This window comes from Pelodiscus sinensis, chromosome 8, assembly GCF_049634645.1.
Source record: "Pelodiscus sinensis isolate JC-2024 chromosome 8, ASM4963464v1, whole genome shotgun sequence".
NCBI classification, from domain to species: Eukaryota; Metazoa; Chordata; order Testudines; family Trionychidae; genus Pelodiscus; species Pelodiscus sinensis.
In genome coordinates, this window is record NC_134718.1 from 68615771 (window position 1) to 68639037 (window position 23267).

Sequence of the window (23267 nt, forward strand, 5' to 3'; positions counted from 1 at the left end):
ATTAAAATACAAGTCTTTATTAAAGAGCACCTATAATAAGACACACAATAACTTTCAAAAACAGCCGTGTGGTGACAGAAAGTGAGAAGAATCACGTGCCTAGGAGAAAGAATGGGCTTCAAGAATAGCTGGTCTTCGAGGAAGTCTATGGGAGACCTTGAGAAATTGAAGTGGTCCCATACGGATTGGGTAGATATGGCCAGTAGTTTCCAGTTTCTCATACTTGGTTCCGCGTTCCCAAAATCTTTTGCCACCCTTACTGCCGTCTTTGAGATGAGAGGGTTTTAAATCAGAGCTTGACAAAGCCCTGGCTGGGATGATTTAGTTAGAGTTGGCCTTGGTTTGGGCAGAGGGTTGGACTTTATGACCTCCTGAGGTCTCCTCCAGCCCTCCTCTTCTGTGGTTCTATGACCTGCTGGAAGTCATCACCCTGAGGTTGATCCTTCATGCAATAGTCATCTACATCTCTAATTCCCAGTGGGAGCTTTGAGCCCTAGACTTTTTATTATTTGGGAATAGTTAATTGCATATATAAAACCCATTACTATACAATGACTTTCATCCAACCTTCAGATTTTTGTCGTCACTTCTACAATCAAACCATAGTTGGAATAAGGTCCTTTAATCTGTAATGCTCAGGGTCTGAAACAAACAATTGTTGGTTGGTATTATACTTCCTTTCTTCTGCGGATCTCCTAGCAGTTTAAAGTCAATGACCCCTCCCATCACATTGTCCTCTAAAATAAGGACCCAGCAGAATTCCCAGCAGGGTTCTAACACTTGCCAAATTTATGGCCAGCGTCCTCTCTGTTGAGATTATAAGGGAGATGGGAGTGGCTCGTTCGAGGGAGCTCGAGAGGAAGGGATTCCCCAGAGACCCAAGCGGAGGCAGGACTCTAGGTATGCAAAGCAATCTCAGACTAACTGCCCCCCCAAGTTCTTCACACAGCTACTGCTCCAGCCGGAACTGCGCTCTGACTTGCAGCTGACGAGTGTGAGCGTTCTATGACGGCTTGTGCTTCTTCCACCGTGGCAACAGAATGTCTGGGTGGGACTGAAAATGGTTTCAGTCTACAGGGCTGTTAGCTGAGTGGTTAACAGGCTTCCTGCTTCCGACGGATATAAAATGTGTTTTTTTTTTTGCTCTTACTTGTCAAGTCTTTGGCTAGCTGGCCCTCTTGATCAGACTTTTACACTTCACTTGCCGTTACGCAAAGGCACTGATGGTGTTCAGTGCGTATCGGTGAGGCTCATTCATCAAGGCGATTTGCTGATTGTCCCCAGGAATATGCTGTTTATGAATGAATGTCTGAATGATCATTTCTTTGTGTCCTGTGTAACCTAAGCGCCCGTTTGGAGCCATTTTCATTCTAGGCACAGATCAGCCTAATCAAGAGTAAGAAAGGAAGCCGGGTTGGAGGGGCGGGGGAGAGGGGTGAAGAGTGACAAAGGAAAATAATTCACAGTTGTTACTTGGGATGCAGAGCTCTTCCAGCGAGCTATGGGCCTAATGCAGCAATGTGAGGTGGAGGGCAATCAACAATACGCCTGTGGCGCCTAGCACGTTACAGGCTATCCTCAGGGTTGAATTTGTATGTCTACATTCAGTGTCATTTTGGTCAGTGTTAACTTATGACCATCAATGCAATGAGTGTTACCTGTAATTTTGAGTTGCTTTGACCTAATAGTAATGGGCATTTCAGAAAATGTGTGTTTTTTTTTTTTTAAATAGGAATAAGAGGGAACTTCTTTGAATTTTTCCAAATGGAGTTTCTGTAAGTACATTTAATCTAGAGCTGAGTGACTAATACAAAGGAAACAATTTATTCAACCAATAGAGCCTCTTTTGCTGCTGACAAATTGACCATGATCCTCCAGTGGCTTTCTCAGATGTTTTTGCTCATAATTAATCAACAAGTTCCTGATCCAAAAACCCATCAGAAATCAATGGAAAGCTTCCCAATGCCTCCCATGGCCTTTGGAAGGCCCCCAGCTAATCACTATGAATAATTCCTGGTCTGTAGATTTTTGTCCTCCAAGCTGCATTTTAACTGGGCAAATAGATTACATGTTTTTTCTCCAGTTCCCTGTGAATCCGTGTAATTCTCTGACATTGAATTAAGGGGTCTTGTCTCCCCCAATCATCTTGCCAGTAAATTTCTTTGCCAGAATATTCTCAGAACACAGACACAAAAGAGAGATAAATGGAGGTGAAACTAGTTCTCAGGGGATCTCTGTGTTAGTCTGTAACTTTAAAAGCAAGGAGTAGTCCTGCGGCACCTCCAGGCATGTCTACACTAGGAAATTATTTTGAAGTAATTTATTTTAAAATAACTCCTGAAATTACTTCTTCGAAATAGCGTGCCCTTGCTACTAGGGAGCCCCAAAATTAGTCCCAGGAAGGCTCCCTTCATGTGGATGTATTACCTCAACTTAAAACCCCAGGAAGCACAGGGGGCGTAATTATTTTGAAAGACTCTGAGGAGGAGTTATTTCGAAATAGTGTGGACATTCCATTGCTGCTACCACTAGTTTGAAATAACTATTTTGAAATGAGCGATATTCCCTGAGGAAAGCAGGACTTATTTCGAAATAACCGTCCTGTTTATTCAAAATAATGGCGTTGGTAGTGTGGATGCTCTGCTTATTTCGAAATCAGGGGAGTTATTTCGTAATAACTCCCTAGGATAGACCAGGGCTCAGAGACAAATATATCTCATGAGCTCTCATGGGTAAAACCCACTTCATCAGATGACCTTGAGTGGAGAGGGGAAAAAGAGGGGGAGGGAACCTTCACAATTTATGACAGAAAAAGAAGGGGGAGGAAAAATGCACTATTACGCTCAAGTGAATATTCATTGGGCATTTTTTAAAAGAAACATTTACCCAGATCTCCTTTAAACATAGGTTTTTAATGCTAAAGGTGATCATTATTGGCACAGTCCTGCTGTGTTTGCATAGGGATTTGACCTGGAAATTAAATTTGCTGACTATGAAGATTTAACTGGGGTTTGAAGGTGAAAAAACTCTTACTGGAAAAACGGTTTTTAAAATAAAATCATTCTTAGGGAAAAAAGCAGAATGTTGGGACTGGTTAACTGCAAATCAAATCCACTTCTTATTCTGCTGGCTTTAAACAAAATAGATTTGAATGCAAAAGGATAAAGACGGAATTAAAAATCCATGCACAGAGCAGCAATTGCACTAACCACAGAGCCCAGACTGCACCGAATTAGGGGGAAACCTCCCTATCTGATCTGAAACCTCTGGATTCCATCTGGGGCAGTCTACAGGGGAATGTGGTTCCAGCTTGATTGCGTTGCCCCAGAATTGTCCGGAGTAGCCTGTAGTGTTGATGGTGAGTTTGAGAACACTGGGGGGTGTTTAGACTACACCTCTCTCTCGACAAAGAGATGTAGATTAGGTGCATCGAAAGCGTGAATAAAGCCGGGATTTAAATATCCCACGCTTCATTTGCATAAACATGGCTGCCACTTTTTTTGAAACAGAGCTTTTTCGAAAAAAATGGCCGTCTAGATGCGGATCTTTCAAAAATACAACCTTTTTTCGAAAGATCCTGTAAACCTCATTTTTTGAGGGATAAGGGATCTTTTGAAAAAGGGTTGTATTTTCAAAAGATCCATGTCTAGACTGCCGTTTTTTTTTCGAAAAAGTTCCATTTCGGAAAAAAGTGGCAGCCATATTTATGCAAATGAAGCGTGGGATATTTAAATCCCAGCTTGATTTGCACTTTTGAAGTGCTTGATTTGCATCCCTCTGTCAACTGAGGGATGCAGTCTAGACGTAGCCTGGGTGTTGGGATGTGCTTATCCCTCCCAGAGACACGGCCAATGAGCGTGCAACTTTGCTTTTGAATATGGGCAAGAATAGGGTGAGCACAGTTGTAAAGGGGTGTGTAGTCTGGGCCTTCTCTCACTCCTATATGTGGCAAAGGAGATCTCAGAAGATGCTGAAGGGGAAGGGAGGTAGGGCAGGGAACCTAGGATCCATGCTTAACTCTGACTCAGTGGCCTAAAAGCTCTACAGAGGAGGAAATGGGGGGCAGCAGCTGCTGTTTCAGCCCACAGGTTTGAAGAGTGGCCAAAGGGAGGCTAGGGGGCAGCTCTGGGTCTTTTTTTGCAGGTAGAACAAGTTGGGTTTTGGTTTTTGAATGACAGTTGGCCTTTTTTAACAATTAACAATTTGACACATTTAATTTTTTCCAGATTGTGTTTCTTTGATGGAAAACCTTAAAACCCAAGGAAAGGTGTTGAAAATATTTGTTTTATGACTATATTTGGTTTATTGATCGCAGAAATTTTAAACTTTTTTTTGGAGGCGCACACAGCCAAAGAATTTCAACTCCTCTCCAATGTTCCCTCTAATCTTTTACGTCCATGTTAGGTCTTTTTCCATCCACGTGTGGAATAATTTTTTAATGTGCACCGACGCACATATGAGTGTGCACCACCAGTAGAAACAAAATACCTAGCGGAGGGCACTCTGCTAATCAGCTGGGAGGCATTTGAATCTCTCCTGAATGGCTGCACAAGTGTACAGCTTATAGGGAGTGCTGCTCTTCACCCCAAATTTAACATTTTGTTGTGGCTGGAAAATATCTACCAGGGCTCCAAACTTCCCTGGCTAAATGTTTAATCACTTGTTTAGATTGACAGTGTCACTTTAAATAGTGACAGACATTGAATTGACACCCAGGCAAAAAGCCGGGGAGACTTCTGCTATTTATCATTTAAAAAGATTTTTAAAATCTCCAGCAAGCGCTTATCTTTTTCCTTTCTTCCTCCCGAGTTTCAATGAGAGCGCATTGAAATGCCTTAGTCACTTTCTTCATGCTAAAGACAGCAATTTCATCTGATCGCTTTGGCAGTTCTATATTTTCCCCCCCGGTGGAATATTACTTTTTCCTTCTCTGTGCCCTTGATACAAAATACTGTTTCTGTTCACTGCTCTTCTGATCCCCTACTCCCTATGCCACACACAGCGTCGACACGGTCACCTGGCTATCACTTGGTGATGGACAGACTGCAACAGATGTGATTTACACCCCCTGAATTGTCATCTGAAACCTGTCATCCCCAGACTGTGACAGGCAGCGACAGCAAGTTAGGGCTTGACTCCTAAACGAAATAAATAATGAATGTGACATACCTGATTGTGTAGGTGTAAAAGTTGTCCTTTTCTCGCTATGCCTCTGGGATGTGGGAGGCCCATGTTGCAACTAATGGGGGAGAAAATATCTCCATACCCAACCAGCTTAGTAATTATCATACGGAAAAACAAACCGGCAACGTACCTTGGGTTGTGATACTGTTATGTCCCAGGGGCCAGGCAAGGTCTGCCATGAGATGATGGGTGCTCCAGGGGCTGGATGGAACAAGTGGGTTATTCAGCAGATGGCACTCTTCACTCTGAATTAATTCGGCACCGTGGCGTTGGGCTACCGGGGTTGCTGCCTTTCAAATGAGATGCAGTCAAATGAAGGTCTCGCCAGTTGTGAGCTGGACAAGTCCCCTGGCAATTTTTTACAGGAATAGGGAATGTCAGTCCAAATTTGAATGTAGCGATTCCATTCTGTTTACCTGAAACTCCTCTTGTCTTTTTCAGTTAGGTGACTCATGGTTTGCATTGCACCAAAAAGCAAGGGCCAAATTTATCAGTCGAATTACAATGAGTCTGAATTTGTGCCAAGTGGATTTTCATTTTCTGTCCCCAACTATTCCTTAGTTGTGTGCTCTTAATGAGCTGCTACATTACAATGCAGAGGTGGTTGGCTTTCTCTGGTCCGTGTAGTGATTCTTATGTACAGTGAGCCCTCGCTACTTCGCGGTTCGACCATCGCGGATTCACGACTTCGCGGACTTTTTTCATTACATTATGTATATACGTGAATCCGCGATGGTCGAACCGCGAAGTAGCGAGGGCTCGCTGTATACATGTTAAATATACATGTCCCTACTTCGCGGATTTTCAACTATCGCGGTCGGGTTTGGAACCTATCTACCGCGATAAACGAGGGTTCACTGTATACAGTGTCTACAATCTGTGATTTGCTTGGGACTCGTGAGAGTGAAACGTGTTGTTCCAACCTAAGCTCAAGCCTGGAGTACGGAGTGGGAAAGAAGGGTTGTTTGTGTTTGTGCAGCACCTAGCACAATGGATCCCAATCCAGGACATGCATTGTTTGGTGCTGTAGTAATACAAATAAATAGCAATTGTGCATGGAGATGGGTTTGAAACAAAACCGTTGATTCGAATACTACCAAATTTTCGGTGGAATGATGGTCTGGAATCCTGAAGCTGTGACAGACGTGTCTTTGCATTCTAATGAGCAAGCCCAGTGTTGCAAACTCACAAGGCAAGTGATACAATCCGGAAATGGTTAATGTGTCTCTTAAAATCCCACTTCCACGAGTCAAGTGCCCAATTGAGAGTCTCCACTTTCCTTGTAAGAAAAAGGGGAAAGTGTTTAAAAACCCAGATCCGAGCATACCTTAAAGGCTCTTAAACCAGAAGAGAAATAAAATGAACCCCACAATTATTATTTAAAACTACGTGGTTGTAAAGCAACTTCTTTATTTTAGAAGGGCAGGACTCATGGTTTTTAAGCCTGAATTGTGATTTTGGGGGGGGGGGGGGGGGTGATGCTGTGAAGATCTGAATGGGGCGAAGGGGAGGTTGTAGAATTTTTCAGCTCTGGGCAAATTTTGAACAAATGACATCCCTTCCTATTTTCATGTCGCTGAATCTAGGCAGGCGCCGGAGCCAGGAAGCAAACAAGAAACATGTAATACACAAGCAGCTCTAGTGCTGTGTCTCTTAATCACCATGTGCTCATATAGTCTCATTGGTAGAGCTCAATGCACTTCACAAAGGAGGTCAGTTTATTTGCCTCACTTTACAAATGGGGAAACTGAGGCACCACGGGAAAGTTATTTCTCCAAAGTCACCCGGCAGCACAGCTGGGAACCTAGATCCCTTAAGCCCCAGGCTAGGCCACACTGCCCTCCTAATAGTACTATTTTATATTGCGTGCTGCAATACTACATTTGAGATCACTGGCTCATTATGCTGAGTGCTGTACAAACTCTTAATAAGAGGAAGTCTTCAGCTGGAAGAGCTTCCAAGCCTAAATAATCAAGATAGACCAAGGAACCAGTGGATAAATAGAAGCCTAATTGGAGGATTTGAGCCTTGGTGACCTACCCAAGATCCGACAAAGTTAATGGCAGACTTTGGAACAGACCCCCATCTCCTCTGGTAGTGGCTTTACCACAACACAGGTGTCTCTCTTCTACCCGTGCAGCTACAATAACAGGTGTGATAGCCTAGGAAAGGGTGTGTTACTTCACCGTCTCTCTGTAGAAGCCAGGCACTTGCAGAATGAGTTAGAAAAGCAAAGCAGACGTCGGGCGGAATCTGTACTAAGCTAGCTAAAGCTGGCAGTTATCAAAAAACCCCACAAAACAAAACACAGCTCCTGTGCCTGTTGTGAAATGTACAAGAGGTTATTGCTGAAGTACCGGGGCGGGGAAATTCGGGAGCCGGTGCAGTAAATGATGGTGGTGATAATTTCATTGGATCGCATAGTAAGAGGGGGCCTACAACATGGAGCACAGCCCCTTCCCACCCATCACTGACTGCTTCTCTGCTGCTTTGCCCAACTTGCTTTGTCTTTGTAGCACTGAGGAGAGCTAGCCACTGAGGTGTGCATGAAACAGGGAACTGCCTTTTTTCATAGGCACATGAGAATTGCTGGACTGGAGGTTCATTTGGCTCCGTCACCTCTTTCTAACTGGGGTCAGAACCAGGTGCCTGAGAGCAGGGGGACTGGCAGCCTCGCCCAGCCTCTGGGTAAGGTGGTGGTGGCAGGGGGGACTTCTTGCTACCAGAAAGGGTGGCGTTGGAGCAGCCAGCCCTCAGTGCCACCTGGACCGTGGTGCATCTGTCCCCAGCCCTTAGTCGCCTGGAGCATGCTGCATGGAGCTCCAGCGGCAGTTTAAAGGACCCAGGCTTTGACTGTCTCACTTAGCAGTGGTGGTAGCAGTGGTGGTAGCTTGGGGCCCTTTCAAATTGCTGGGCTCCAGGGCAGTTATTCCCCTGAGGCAGGCGGCCGAAGGAGGCAGATGTTGGACAATCAGAGATCTCATGCTGAGTCGCTCGGGGCTGGCTTCCTGGCTTCCTTTAATATCCCGTCCAATGTTTGTGGTGTTAATGATGAAAATTCTGGATAGTCTTGTTCTCCTATAATCTGCCAATCCGCTTTCTGAATCCTGCTTTTCAAATCCCCCCCTGCCCTGGATGTTTTGTGTGTGTGTTTTCCTGCTTTTGTTCAATAGCAAAGAAACATAGAAGCAGAAAAATGAACAAATGTGTTGACAATTATGTGCCGATGCCTAGCTGGTTGGTGCGAATCAACCTGGCTCCATCAGAATCAGTGGAGCTACGCCAATTTATAACACGCTGAGATTCCGGTTCTATAGGCAAATGAAGATAAAAACGGCCATCCTTGCTCAGATCAAAGGTCCACCTAGTCCAGTATCCTCTGCTTCTGGCAAAGAGAGGTGAGGGGCACCCTCTCTACCCTCCCCATTGATGCACTCGCTTGCTTTCATTCTGCAAGAGCTGCCTTAATGTTGACTTAAGAAACCATGTTAGAGAGGGGAGGTATGGGAATGGTGAGCTTTTTTCAAATGGGCCATTCACTGGGTGTATTTTAATACCCCCACCCAACCATCTCTGTCATAAGAACTAAGCTAAACAACTAAACTTGTAACATTTAACTGGTTAACTGCCTGCCCAGCCTGGGTTGCTCTGGCATGGCTGGGGGGACGGGTCCTTCCAGCCTACCTGGGCTAAGTTGGATGGACTGGGTTGGGTTTCAGTTGTAGCCCCCAGCTGCCTGTCTCCCAGGGCTGGGGTTATGCTGGGCAGCTCTGCATAGCGGGGGCCACTAATATCAGTGTTTCTCAACTTTTTTTTTTATATAAAGTACCCCTTTACAAACAAATTATAAGTACCCCCAGTACCTACAGTTTTCAGACACCATTTTTTTTCTACCACTGCAAACATTTGTTTAAACAACTTCATCGTAGCCGGGTGTGCGGTGAAATTTTTGGGTGTAAAAAGTACAAAAATTATAAAGTGCTGTAAAACTTCAAACAAATTCAGTTTTCTCCAATTTTCAGTTGTGTTGACGTACCCGCCAGACCTCTCTCGAGTACCCCTGAGGGTACTCATACCACTGGTTGAGAAACACTGGCTTATACTATAAGCCTCATACTACAAAGCCTGTTGCACGGGCTGGCAGCCAGGAGCTGGCATTTGCTGGGAGGGAAGAGTTTAACTGTAACAGTAACCAATAATCGGATGCGTATCGGTTAACCGTATAAACGGTTAACCTCTTGCATCCCCAGTTTCAGCTCCCTGCTCCAAATCGCACAGAGCAGGGACTCTAACTCTTGCTTGGGAGGAGACCTGAACCACTTGGCTGTTCTAAAGGGTAGCTCTGTTTCTTCTTCCATCCTTGCCTTAGCAACCTTTCAGGTGAAAGTTTCATGAAAATCGGTCCTTTCCCCATAGAAAGTTTCAGCTTCAACGAAACAGCCTTTTCTGACTGGAGAAAATTTTTTTTTGGTCTGGAACATTCCAACCAGCTCTGTGCATGAAGAGCATCATAACAATAAACCAATAGGTGATGCCCAACTCACACTAGTAACGCTGAAAAAATTACTCTGAGCAACCCTGCAAGAACACTGATGTATTCTCAAGCTCCCATAAGCAACCCTGCAATGGCAAACTGAAGTGTGTTGCGCCGTGGCTAACACACAGCCCCACAACAGCAAAGCACGTGCTCCTTACTACCCACTAGGGTTGCCAGATGCTTGAAACAAAAATACCAACCCGCCCGCCCCCCCCCCCCAAATGGGAAAAAATTCTGTTGAAGGGAAAAAAAGGGGGGAAGACTAAAATTGTTGAGCAAAAAAAAAAAATGTTGTGCCGGCAGCCTTGGGGAACCAGGTAAGCATGGGGGCTGGGGTCAGAGGGCTGGGAGTGTTGGGGGCCTGGGGAGGGGAGGCTGGGCGCTGAGTGTTTGTAGGGTTGCCAGGTGCCCAGCATTTTCACCTCCTGTCCAGGGAAAAATTCAGAAAATACCGGACATTTTAGGTGTCGGGTATCTCTGGTTTTTTTTTACCGGACAGGAGCCCAAAATACCGGACTGTCCGGGTGAATACTGGACACCTGGCAACCCTACGTACCCACCAACAACCTTAGTGCAACAACCCCGCGTGGTCGAGCAGCCATCGGTATTCATGAGCCACCTGACAATAACAAGCCCAGCACCACGGAGGAAACCTTCGTGTGCTCATTGTAGGCCTGGCTTGACATGAGTAATTGGATGTGGGTGAGGCCTCGTTTCTTGGGAGAGATTTAGTGAAGTAAATGGATGAGCAGCCTGGGAACAGAGTGTCTGCACTAGCTAAGATAAGAGCCACTTACAGTGGAGAAGATAACCATGACTAAAGAAAAGTTTGGAACCCAAGATGAGGTAAAGAGTAAGTCGGGCATGGATAGTGTGTGCTGTACAGCAGTGGTTTTCAAACTACTGGTTGCCAGGGGCAGATGACCGTTTTGCAGGGCCCCGGGCAGCATAATTCCGCGGGGCCCCCCCTTTGCCACGGTGCATGCGCGGGGCTTTCTGAAGCGTGGGGCCCAGGGCGGCCGCCCCGTTCGCCCTGCCCTATATCCGCCCCTGCTGGTTGCAACCCATTATTGGGTGGTGGAATGTCGGGCACTGAGTCTCGGTGCTGCAGGGGGATCCGGTGACCAGTGAGAGGCTAAGGCAGCTCCCTGCCTGTCCTGACACCACAGACTGTGCCCCAGAAGAGGCCGGCAGCAGGCCCGGCTCCTCGGTGTGTATGTGACGGAGAGCACGCAGGGTTCTGTGCATTGCCCCTGCCCTGAGCACTCGCTCTGCACTCCCATTGGCTGGAAACTTCTGTTGGCTGCTTCTGGGGCGCAGCAAGGCCTGAGGTGCCAGGAGAGGCAGGAAGCTGCCTTAGCACCCACACTGAACCACTGACCGGGAGCCGCTTAAGGTAAGTCCCTCCTGCCCCAGCCCTACACCCCCCGAAGCTGGAGCCCTCTCCTGCACCCCAAAGTTCTCCTCCTCAGCCCCACCCCGGAGCCCACACTCCAGTCACATTATGTTGGGTTGTGGGATCAACAGTTTTCTTCAGCTGGGTCATGAGAAAAAAGTTTGAAAACCGCTGCTGTATGGGGATTGGTTCCGGCAAGGTGACCAGGCCAATCCTGAAACATGTGATTCAGTGCGACGAGCAAATGTATATAAAGGAGGAAGTTTGGCTGTGTCACTGGAGAACTGGCAAACCTTATACCTAACCTTTGTTTGCTGAGGAACTGGAGTGCTGTGGCGAGAGTCAAACTGAGTTCTTGGGAGACCCAGTGGAAGTGGTTCGGAGAGGTTGGACCTGTCAAGGAATTTGTTATAAAGCAGCGAGGAGGTGATGTCTGTGTACTTTTCGCTTAGCAGTTGTTCTCACAGAGAGATGTGCATGTATTTCCTGATTCTTTCAAACTGCGCTGCTTAGTGATGGTTTTAGGGTATCTTCTTGACCCACTGCTGCTAACAGAGCACGTAGAAGACCGTTCTGTACTGTACAGGTCCCCAAAGCCGTTGTCACAAAGTTAGTATTGTCTATATCCATGATTAAGCCATACCAAGACTCTCGACAGCTCATTTCATGCAGGACCTGTAACATCAGGTAGGCGCCAAGGGACTTTAATGCTGTCTCTTGCAAGAAATTATTAGTTGGGTTTATCATCTTATTTTTCTTGTAAATGGCAGTGAAGGCACAGGAGAGCTGGACTGACTTTCCTGATCAGTCACCGGCAGATCATTGCAGGTCCCTCCCTCATGCACAAAGCATTGTGCACTCTCTGTGTGGGGATTTAGGGGATTCAAAACAATGAATCTTAGGTTCTTCTATCCAGGGTGCTTTTGAAAATCTCTTCCTTGGAGAGAATGACTGATGTGTGACTGGCTCCCCTCAGCTGCCCTGGCATGTGCTCGGATCTTCTCTGTGTATCGGTGTCTCTCATCCCCCTGCCTGTCATTCAAGGGTTGCAGAGGGCTCCTGACATGGCAAATCCTTTGTGTCCATCCGTCGCAAAAGTTTGCTTTGGGGTATCTCTGATGCACATGCAGCATAGGTAAATTCTACCCATCCTCTGAAACCACGTGAACAAGAGACATTTTGCTCAGTGTTCTTTGATCTTTGCAGCAATGCTGACTCTCATCAGGACGTGTGGGAAATGTGATAGCCCTGTACAACCTGCACGTGCCTGGCGTCTCCTAAAATGTGTTTTAAAACTGCTGCTAAGATCCATGCTGTATATAGCAGCAGTGAATTCTGGTCACTGCTGCTCAGGTTCTTCTGACATGCCCATCGTCGTGATAGCTGAGTGAGTTTTAAGAGAAAAATCACTTTGAAAAGTTCTGATCAATCAGACCTAATGTACATGGCTTAGTAATTAACCAGGGCACCAATTGGAAAGAGAAAGTGTTGCAGTTCTTTAGAGGTACCATTGTTTCCATATTTTCCTTATGCCTGGTAAAATCTCAAAATAGGGACGTTCGGCATGAATCTTGCGTCTGATTCTCCACTTCTTTTACTGGTGTAAATCAGGAGTAACTTCAGAAGCCAACAGAGTTATACTGTGAATCTGTCTCTTATTTCCTTCTGAGTCTTCGCTATTGACAGAGCAGCAGAAAGGGAATCATTTCAGATACAGTCTGACAATGGCAAATCTCACTAGGAAATACCCCTTTATGAGAGACTTGGCAAGAGGTATACACTGAGAAAATCTCCATAAGCGAGCAGCAAACAATGTGGCCCAAAGGAATCGCCAGCTCCGTATGAAATATTACAAAGGAAATTTATGTTAAGCGCTTGTATAAATGGTACTTTACTCCAGTAAGGCTAACGGAATGATTAAACAGATGGCAAGCTGCATTGGGGGGGGGGGGGGGAGAATTTGGGAAGAGGAAAAATACATCCACATTCACTAGTCATGGTCAAATATACAGACTCATCTGACAGTGTTTCTAAATCCCCCTTCGACCATGGCAATGAAGGAGTGAAGGGTAAGAGGAGCTGCCTCCCCAGCATGGCTAATTGGTTGACTGGCAAAAGTTGGGATAAGGGGCAGAAGGGGGTGGTTCCCAAAGAGCCGGAGGGTTATTCCGTATGGATTGCAAATGGCTGGAAGCCACTAAAAGAGCAGAACATGAGGTCTCCTGAGGATTCGGGTGAGAGGCCTGGGGGAGACCCTGCCAGCCTAGGTGGAGTTCTCTTGTCTTACTCTCCAGCAGCTAAAGAAAGTCTAAACTCCCTAGAGTTCTGCTGCCACCAAGCTTAGGCGGGATGTGACAAGGAGTTGAGCACTGTGACCGCTGAGTTGAAAAGCTACGCGAGCAAGGGCCAGTGTATAGTTTCAAGGGGCCCAAGGCTGGGATAGGGCTCTAAGGGGGAGTTGTAGAATCTCCATCGTTGGATGGTTTTAAAATGAGGTTAGACACACACCTGCTAGGGATGGTCTCTTGGTCCAGCCTCAGCAAAGGGTGATGGCCTAAATGACCTCCTGAACTCTCCTCTAGCCCTGCATGTTAACGATACGAGCAGATTTTTCCCAGCACTGCTGGGGTCTTTAGCTCAATTAAGATTTTATTATTTTTTTTAAAAAGGGAAATATAGATGCTTTATTTAAATGATTGTAGTTTTCAAAAATGCAATGCGTTTTTTTATGAAGTTAATTTTTAGTTTGGATTTCTTAAAGGGATTGTTAAAAAAAATCACTTAAATTTTTTGTCGTAATTTTTTTTAACAGGAATTCTATGTATTTTCATCACTATAAACTCCTATCATTCAGTATGTTTTAACTAGGGATGTTAAAATGTGGGGGGGGCTTGGTAAACGTGTAACTGCTGACATTTTCAGCAGTTACACATTTACATGTGGGGGAGGTGCTTCCGCACCGGTTCCCGCCGACCTGCCGCTGCTGCCTCTGATACAGAGGCTGCAGCATCGGGAGGGAGGGGCTTGCATGTAACCATGAAGGTTAACCGATGAGCTCAGAATTATTGGTTAACCGTTTACATGTGTACACTATCACATCCCTATTTTTAACAAAAAAAGGGCTTTAATCAATTTGGTTTCTAATAATATTTTCTTCGAGTTTTCAAACCTTTAGCTTTGAATTCAGTGTGCTAAAACAGAGCACTACTCCAAATGTCTCTGTGTTTTTACCTCTTTTATGTAAGGTTTATTGAGAAACATTCCTATTGTAGGTTCATCCTGTTTTTCTGGCTCATCTTGATTCAGTCTCTTTCAACATTCCCTCAGTTACATCAGTTTTGAGGACTGTACTTGTTTGGGTGATTCTGTCTCTTTTTTCTGTTTGGTTTTCTGAAAAGCAATCCCGTTCCAGGAACATCCTATTTTCCTGGCACAACCAAAACCTGAGGTGGCTTTAAGTTTATAAGAGGAAACTGTACACTAAATTTGGTGGTCCTCTCTGTTACCATTTAGGACGAGGTCTTGAATTGACAGACAGCCAAACTCTAAAATATATAGTGTATTATGACAGGTGAGATGTCTGAGTCCCCTGTCACTGACATTAACGAACCTTGCTAACGGGATGTGAATTAGACAATGACCCATTTTTATACGTGATTCAATTGATTAAAAATATGGTCCACATATACTTAGCAAATAAAATTCAATCGGCTTACTGCTGGAAGATGAAAACCTTTCCTGATAGAAAAACACACAGTGCAATACAGTGTGGGAAACAGCTCAAATACAAAAATTAATCCGTTCCATAAGGACGCAATGAAACTGACAAATATGTTTTCAGATATTGGCCCCTCATATACATTGTCATTAAAGCCAAAACTCCCATAGGAAGTATATTTGAATATTTAAACATAGGCATTTGAGCTGGTTTGAAAAAAAATGGTGGTAAGTTTTCCACTGGAAAATGCATTTTAGCTGAAGTGGAAAGGTTTTGCAGGAATGTGTCTATATTTGAAGGAGAAAAGTTGAAAAATCTTTTTTTTGGCCTCGTTTTGTTTTTGATCATGTCAACAGATTTTATTTTGATTCTATATTTTCAACTTATTTTGTTTTGACTTTTATATTACATGTAAATATTGATGACATTTTATATTTCATATCATTCACTCATATAGCTCGGTTCCAGTATCATTCACTCATATTGCTCAGTTCCAGTGTCAAAACAAAAGTCACCAACAGTCCTGAAAGGAACCATTTCCATAGTTCAGAATAAAAATTTTCATTTTGTGAGAGATTGACTTATCGGCCTTTAGTTTTCAAAAAGTTGCTGTACTTTCCCAGGGAACCAAAAGTCTGATTTGTGACTGGCTTGAGCAAGTGTGTAAACAGACTTATTTGAAAATCCCAAACTCCTCTAGGCAGTTTTTGAGTCTGCAGCTTTACAAAGATGCACTTCTCCACCGACTCCCTAGCAATTCTGATAATGAGCTGAGAAACAACTTTATTTCTTTTCTAAAGCTATGTGAGCTTTAGTCAAGCATTACATGGAAGTTGAGAATTGTTGCAATACAGCTATTTAATAGCTAGAGAAACCACAGAGGAATACTTGATTGCAAGGCGAACGTTCAAAAGGGAGGGATTATTCACTGCTGCTAACCCTGAACTACCCAGCAGATTTACCGTCCAACAAATGCAGTCTTTTTTTTTCGTTCAGAGGAAGGATTTCAAGTTGTTCCTAATGTGCAGTATTTCAGTTTAGCTGGAGTTGCGTATCTTTATTTGATGGTCCTGTTTAGTGTAGACCTGGCCTTAGGAGCTCTGGTTTAACCCATGTTAATCTTGGGTTACTGGTGAAACATCTGGGAAGCGATGTCAGAGCGTGGCAGTGTTTCAGGACTGGAAGAGGTAGATGGGTGCATCATCAGCTGTGAGATTAAACCATGTGGGTGGATAAAGTGACTTGGGAGAGGGCAGAAAGGGAAAAAGCAGATCTGAATTTAATTCCTCATGCTGCTTTCCCTCACCTACACCCTGCTGTTTGTACTTGATTTCAAAATGGAAAAGAATCCAAGCCATCCTGTCCCCTCGCCAACCCCAATGGAGCTTCTACAGCCGGCCAGCCAATGCATCTAAGGTGCCCATCTGATTCATCTGGTTTCACTGCATTTCCATGCTTAGTCTCATAGCTTTAATCTGTAAACAAGCACATCATAAGAGAGCTAGGTAATTAAGCAAATTAGATGGGAGAAACTTTGCCAGAGGAGATGTAAACAAAATACCTTCTCGAATTTGGCAGGGGATGGCTTTGCTAGAGAAGAGCCGCAGTGCTCTGCCGCGGAGACTGTTCTCTGGGATTGAAGAGAACGCCAGACGGTTTGTTCCGTCGCTGATAGGAGTAAAGCCATAAGAAAGGAGAGATGTAGGCAGATATCAGCCCACCGGCTCAGGGAGGAGGTTTACATGGTGCAATACAGTAGTTCCTCATTTAACACTATAGATCTGTTTCAGAATATGATCATGTTAAGTGAAAACGTGTTATGCGGGGTCAATTTTCCCATTGAAAATAATGGAAAAGGTGGGGGTTGCATTTCAAGCGGTGGTGTCTGTTGGGACCGGGACATAAGGTTGGGGGAGAAAGGGGACTGGGTTGCAGCAGGGAGGGGAGGCGAGTGGCTCTGAGGAAGAGAAGGAGAGGAGAGAGGAGGGCGATTGGGTTGGGAGTATGCCTCTATGACAGGTCTGCCAGGACCCGCACTGCGTCTGGCGAGGGGGGGTCGCCGGGGAACAGCGTGGCGAGTGGTGAACCCCCCGCCGCTTTGCAGGGAGGCAGGGGAAGCCCCGCGCAGCTGCCGGCAATGGGCTGGCTAGGGAAATCGTGTTATTCTGGGGACGGTCGTGTAATTCAAAAAACGTTCCCCCCCCCCCAAAATCATGCAGTTGCGAAAACCTGTTAAGCGGGCACGTGTTAAATGAGGAATTACTGTACTGTATAATTTCTTCACTCTGGGAGTCTGTGTGGATCTTCTTGGAGATCATTTTTCAGAGAATCCAGACACATGATCTTTATCCTGCATGCCTTTTCCCATAATCAGCGACACGTTTTCAGGAAGACATTCCGTTGCTATCACATTAAGGGTGTGTCTAGACTACAGAGTTTTTTCAAAAAAGTGGCCTTTTTTCGAAAAAAACTTCCCCTGCGCCTAGACTGCCGCCGCGTTCTTTCAAAATTAAATCGAAAGAACGCGGTGGTTTTTTTGACCGTGGTAAACTGCATTTTACAAGGAATAATGCCTTTTTCGAAAGTGCCCTTTTGAAAAAAGGCATTCTTGAATGCCAACAGGGCTTTTTCGAAAGAGAGCATGCAGACTGCCTGGGTGTTTTCTTTCAAAAAAGTGGCTCTCTTTTTTGAAAGAAGTGGTTGCAGTCTAGATGTTCTTTTTCGAAAGAGGTTTGTAGTCTAGACATAACCTATTTGTCTTCTGTCATCCAGCAAGTCCACCCTCTCCATTCCATGGCAACCCGGAGGGAAACCATATCCCCCATGTATCATAAGCCACATACACCATCTTCTCTGCCAAGGTTTGGGGAAGAAAATCCAACAGTTCCCTTCTGCGTATCCCCCACAAGAAAGTTGGGTAGTTGGGTGTGACACCATGAAACTAGACCGCAATGATGTTGAGATTTGTGTGTGGAGATTTTAAGGCTAGATGGCACCTCTGTGGTGTTACACAAATTGGTACCTACTTGGCCATTGGCTTGAGTGGCGCTTCACCAGAGATTAATTTGGCTCATCATGCTTGTTACTCTAATCTGACTCTTGGCCCTATTTGCAAGGGGTCAAATTATTGCAGAGACAGAGAAGGCAATCTCACTCCAATTATTGGTAGATAGGGGATCTCATCAGTCAGCTGACCTACCTCTTACTCAATGTCACTGGGAGAGAAGTCCATGCATTTGGTATTGCCAACTCCAGTGCTTAAAAAAATCATGAGTCGGGTCTCCTCAAAATCATCTAAAAAATGAGGAGCCCTGTGGTACCTTATAATACATTTATTAGTCTTTGTCAGACATTGTCATGGGCTGCAGCTCATGGTCAGATGCAACTGACCGAGATCTGTAGCCCACGAAACTTTATGATCTAATAAATGTGTTAGTCTTTAAGGTACCGCCGGACTCCTCATTGGTTTTGCTGAGAGAGACTAACACGGCTACTCCTCTCAAGCAAAATCAGCTAGTTGCTTAAAAAGGATCATGGTTATAAATCCACTTTGGAGTCTGTCTTATTTGCCTCCTTGTCTTTGAGGTTCTAAGATTCACATTTTCAAATTTGTCTCCACAACCACGAGGGCAAGACACTTTTTTTTTTAAAGGAAACATTTAAATTCTGCACCATATGTTTAGGTCAGATTAGATTATCACAACGGTCCCTTCTGGCCTTGTAATCTATGAGTGGATATTGCAATCATCTGACTCCAGGCTGTAAAACTACGGAGCATCTTAAAGCTCTTGGTAAAATCATGGGAGTTGACCACACAGCATAACAGCAACAGGTGGGGGAGAAGTTCTATTGCAGCGTCGCCTTTCACTCATGCTTTAAAAGTTAAACCTAATCTTCCACAAATTGTGAAAATGCAAAAGCAGGTAAATCATGGTCAGGATGAAATATTTGGCTAATTTAAAAAGTTACACAATCTCCAGTTGCTTTTCCATAATGAACAATGCAATTGAATGATCATTAGTGCTGGGACAGAACCTTTTGATAACAATGGAACAGTTTGAATTAAATTTGGCTATTTCATTATTTCAGTGATGCCTGTTGTTTTGGTTTTTCATTCTCTGAAGCCGTCAGATGCTTGGGCCTCAGCTCCACTCTGTATCTGATTTATTTTGGACTCCATCCACATGTGTTTCTGACCTGTGTGAGGGAGAAAGTCTCTTTAAATGAACAATACCAGTTCTGATTCCATGCGTCTGCCTGTATCCAGCTGATGTATCGAGAGAGTTTATTATCATGTGTGCAGTTCTGGAAAATAAAGACAAAATCTGTCCATGAGTTTTCTGTCAGTAGCAACGCTCGATAGAGAACTTGAAAGCTACTGGTGGCATCTGTAGCTCTGTAGGTAAATTTCAAGATGTAGAAAGAGGCTATGCAGGAAATGTATGAGAGTGTGGAGGCAGGATTGCAGGGATGCAGTCTGTTATTAAGGGCAACAGCCTCTGTTGGTATAAATTAGTGTCACTCCATTGACTTGTGCAAGCTGAAGTTACTCCCCCAGGTTTTTTTAAGACACTGGTCATGCCTCAAGTCATGTATCTGTGTGCCTGGGCGGATTCTCCTCCCTTCCACCCAGACTAGCTTCGTGTCTCCAGGACTGAGGCTGAATCAGTAACTGTGACAGCTTTAGAAGGAGTGAAAATCTAGCCAGCAAACTCTGACTGTGTCTAAGATTTTGCTGCTTAAATGGTGAATTCCTAGGGGCAGGAGTGCTTTGTAAGGAGCGGGGTGTGTGCAGACAGTACCTTACCTATGGTGGGTTGCCACCAGAATGCAAATAAATGATCCCACAGGCCCTACCTCCTGGGTATAGTGAGTTGGTACTAAAGGGGACCTGCAGGGCATGGCATGCCTGTGTCCCTGGATTGCTGTGTTCTGGCCCCTCCTAACCAATGTTCCTTCTAATTGTTTTCGACTCATGTGCAGCATAAATTTTGTTACATGCACCGTGGCATGTACGGATGTGCACCACACATTGCTTACAACTGTGCTTGCTCTGCTAATCATCTGGGTGGCACCCAAGTCCCCCCTCCTTTGCCACCCTTTTTTCTCTGCTGGGACACAGATGGGACAAAACCGCTCTGGCTGGGTGCGAGTTCTACCTCCCTTCACCACCTTGGCAGCTGCTTCCTGGGGGAAAGTAAGCGACATGGCTGCACTGCCAGTGGTTCCTGCCAAGAAAGATCAGCTTCTCCCGCAGGGCCATGGCAGGATCCCCCCTCCCTGCCCCCTGCCGCCACTGAGATGGCTGCGGATCCCCCGGTTGGTCGAGGAACGGTTCCCCTGCCAGGGCCCTGCTGCTAGTAGTAAAGCTTTGAGCCAGGGCCGTGGAGGCACCAATAGCTAGCCTGCAGAAGGAAGGGTGGTGTAAGCACCAAGAAGGGCCATGTGATTCCTATCTTCATAGGGGTAGCAGAGCGCGAGCTGGCCCTCCCTGCATGCTCCACCCAGAGCCATTCTCTGTTCCTGAGCTCGGGTGATAGGAAAGGGGCAGGTCCTCCATTCGCTTCCAGGGGTGCAAACTGCCCCCCCACCCCAGGAGAGAGGAAGAAGGCGATGATAGCCCCTCCCCCACCTCACACCAGCCTGGAGAGGACCATTTAAAGGCATAGCGTTTTTTTTTTTTTTTTGCTTAATAACTTTGGTCTCCCCCCACCTCCTTTTTCTCTCAACAGAATTTTTTCCTGTTTTTTTTTAAGCGAGGGGTGTTTGGTATTTTTTGTTAAACCATCTGGCAACCCTATAGATGAGGGAGTGGGGCAGGCCGACTCGCTCTGCAAGGAGGCCTGCACCAGGGAGTCCTGCAAAGGGGGCCTGGTCTCCCCTCCCGTTGGCTTTGTGGCTGCGCATAAATGCCCCAGCCAGAAGAATTATTTAGGGCAGGGCAAGGGGATGAATGGCTCATGGGGCAACATCAGGATACTGAGGTGGAGGGATTTGGAGGAGTGGGTTGGATTAGGTGGGGAACAGTTTGAAAGGGAAGAGCTGACGTCCCCAGACTGGGCAAAACGCTAGCGCCTCGGAAGTGCCCTGTAGGGAGCACACCTGCCTAGGCAGGAATCTGGTCGAGCAATCAGGGGCTTCTCTATTAGCCGGCAGGAGCTGAAATCCCCTGCCAAGCTGTTATTTAAAACCAACCAGATGCATGTGAGGCACCGTTGAAACACCAGCCGAGGGGCTGCGGGGTGGGATTCATTTTCTTTCTCTGATCAAGGCAGATTAGTTTTAATGCAGGCTGAAATTGCGTCCATTTTCTCCCGGTAAATGAACCGTCAGACATAGAGCCAAAAGCGGGCCTCCCGTGATGGCTGCTGTTAATATTTTAGAGCCATTTTCACTTTGGATCACAGCTGGGATGCGGGCATGCGAGAAATCAGCAAAGCCCGCTGCACGTTTCGCCGGCCTTGAATCCAGTTCAGGCTCAACTGCTCTGCGTCCACTGGGCCTGGCCGTCTTTATGTGAAACAAAGGATAATAGTTCATCCCCGGGTATGTGTGCTATCACTTCTACAGCCTCTTCCATGCAGCTCTTATGTCTGGGCAGAGGAGAGGAAGGATGGTCTGCGCTGGAGGGCTTGCCTGGTACATAAGAGAGCGGGGTTCAATTCTCTACTCTACCACAGACTCGTCTACGGGGGCCTGACAGTGTGGCCAGGTCCTGCTCCATGCTGTAAATAGGGATGGGGCTGAGGTAACCTTTAGCGCCCCCTAGAGCGGGTTGCCCTGTGCCCCTTCCCACAGGAAGCCCTTCATGCTGCCCGGAGCATGCGGCATGGCACTCCGGTGGCAATTTAAAGGACCCAGGTCTCCAGCTGTCAGCGCTGCTGCAGACGTGATGTTGACGTCGGGGAGACTCAGGCCCCTTTGGAATCTCTGGCTCCCAGCGACTGCCCTCTTTGCCCACCCCTTCTGCCCCTCGGTGGGCCTGTTTGTGTAACTTTGAGCAAATCACTTCGGGTATGTCTAGACTACGGCGTTTATTTCGTAAGGAGATATGCAAATGTGGCGCTAATTTGCATATCTTCTGCCAATCGCTTTTTCGAACGTGGGGTTTTTGAAAGTGAAAGTAGGCTGGGGGCATTTTTTTCTGGAAAAAAACGCCCTTCCTGAAAAAGGAGGTTTACGTGGTTTTTCGAAAAAGGGTATTTTTTTTTCCTGAAAAAACTGCGTCCAGGCTACTGTCACTTTCAAAAAACCCACTTTTGAAAAAGTGATCGGACGATATGCAAATTAGCATCGAATTTGCATACCTCCTTTTGAAAAAAACGTCGTCTAGACGTACCCTTCTTCTCTGTTCTCCACCTGTGAGTTGGGGATAATAGCAGCATCGCCCCTTCTAAGGGAACAAAGAGGGCTGTGGTGATAGATTGGGTGATGTCTAGATGGCTAGGCTAACGGGAGCCATTTGAGGACCTAAGATGGATGGCGAGACTTTTCTTAAGCTCCTTTGCAAACCCTTGTCCTATCTACATCCTTACACCTCTCACAGATCTGCTTCTACAGCGCTTCTCCCAGAGAACGGTGATTTCTGCAGAACTGTCCTTCTGCTCTTCTGCTTTCTCTGATCTCTACTCTCCCCCTCCCCCCCCGGTCACCTAAGTGTGAGTTCCTCAGAGACAGGGACGTTGGAAGGGGAGGCCCAGGACTCTGAGGTGGCACTGAGCACTCTCTCTCCCTGGTGCTTAGCTGACTGGTGCTTTTTAATGCTCTCAGGGCCTAATTTGTCTCTACAGGAGGAGTTGGAGAAATTTTTCCTCAGGCCAGATTGGTAGTGGCCGTGGGGGTAGGAAGAGTTTACCTTCCTCTGCAGCAGGTGGGTGTTGGTGCCTTGCCAGTGTTATCTGGGAGAAGTTCACTTATGAAGGGCAGTGGTGAACCTCGGTCTTGCTTAACCTCTACCTGAGGCACGTAATCGTCCAGGCTCCTGTGGGCTGTCACGCTTTGGTCTAATTTTGATAGTCGGGTTTAGCATGCGGGTGCTGAGTAGTGTTGGTACCTGTGCTACGCGGGAGGTCAGACTACATGATCGGGAGGTCCCGTTTGGTCTTGAACTCTGACTCCATAGGCTGAGTATGCTAGCGGACCCAAATCTAGAGCCCTGGTTAGAGTTCCCAACACCCCAGGATTGTCCTGGTTCCTCCAGGAATTAAAGCCGAATATTTATTTAAAGATTATGTCCTGAGATGAAACTCCAAGAAGACGTTCAACCAAACTTGGCAGCTCTCTCCGATCCAGCTCCAACAGACGTCAATGGGAGTCTTTCTGTGGGAATTATGTGAGAATTCGTTGCTCTGGATCAGGGGTAGGCAGTAAGCAGCCCTCGAGCTAGATGTGGTCCACCAGGGCTAGCCCCGGCAGGACGTCAGCACTTTATT

At 46.0% G+C, this 23267-nt stretch overlaps 1 protein-coding gene across 2 annotated transcripts in view; it reads left to right on the forward strand.

Annotated features, from left to right (window-relative positions):
• The window catches only part of SORCS1 (sortilin related VPS10 domain containing receptor 1), a 477135-nt gene that overhangs the window by 8375 nt on the left and 445493 nt on the right, over positions 1 to 23267 (forward strand). The gene's annotated exons all lie outside the window — the stretch shown is intronic.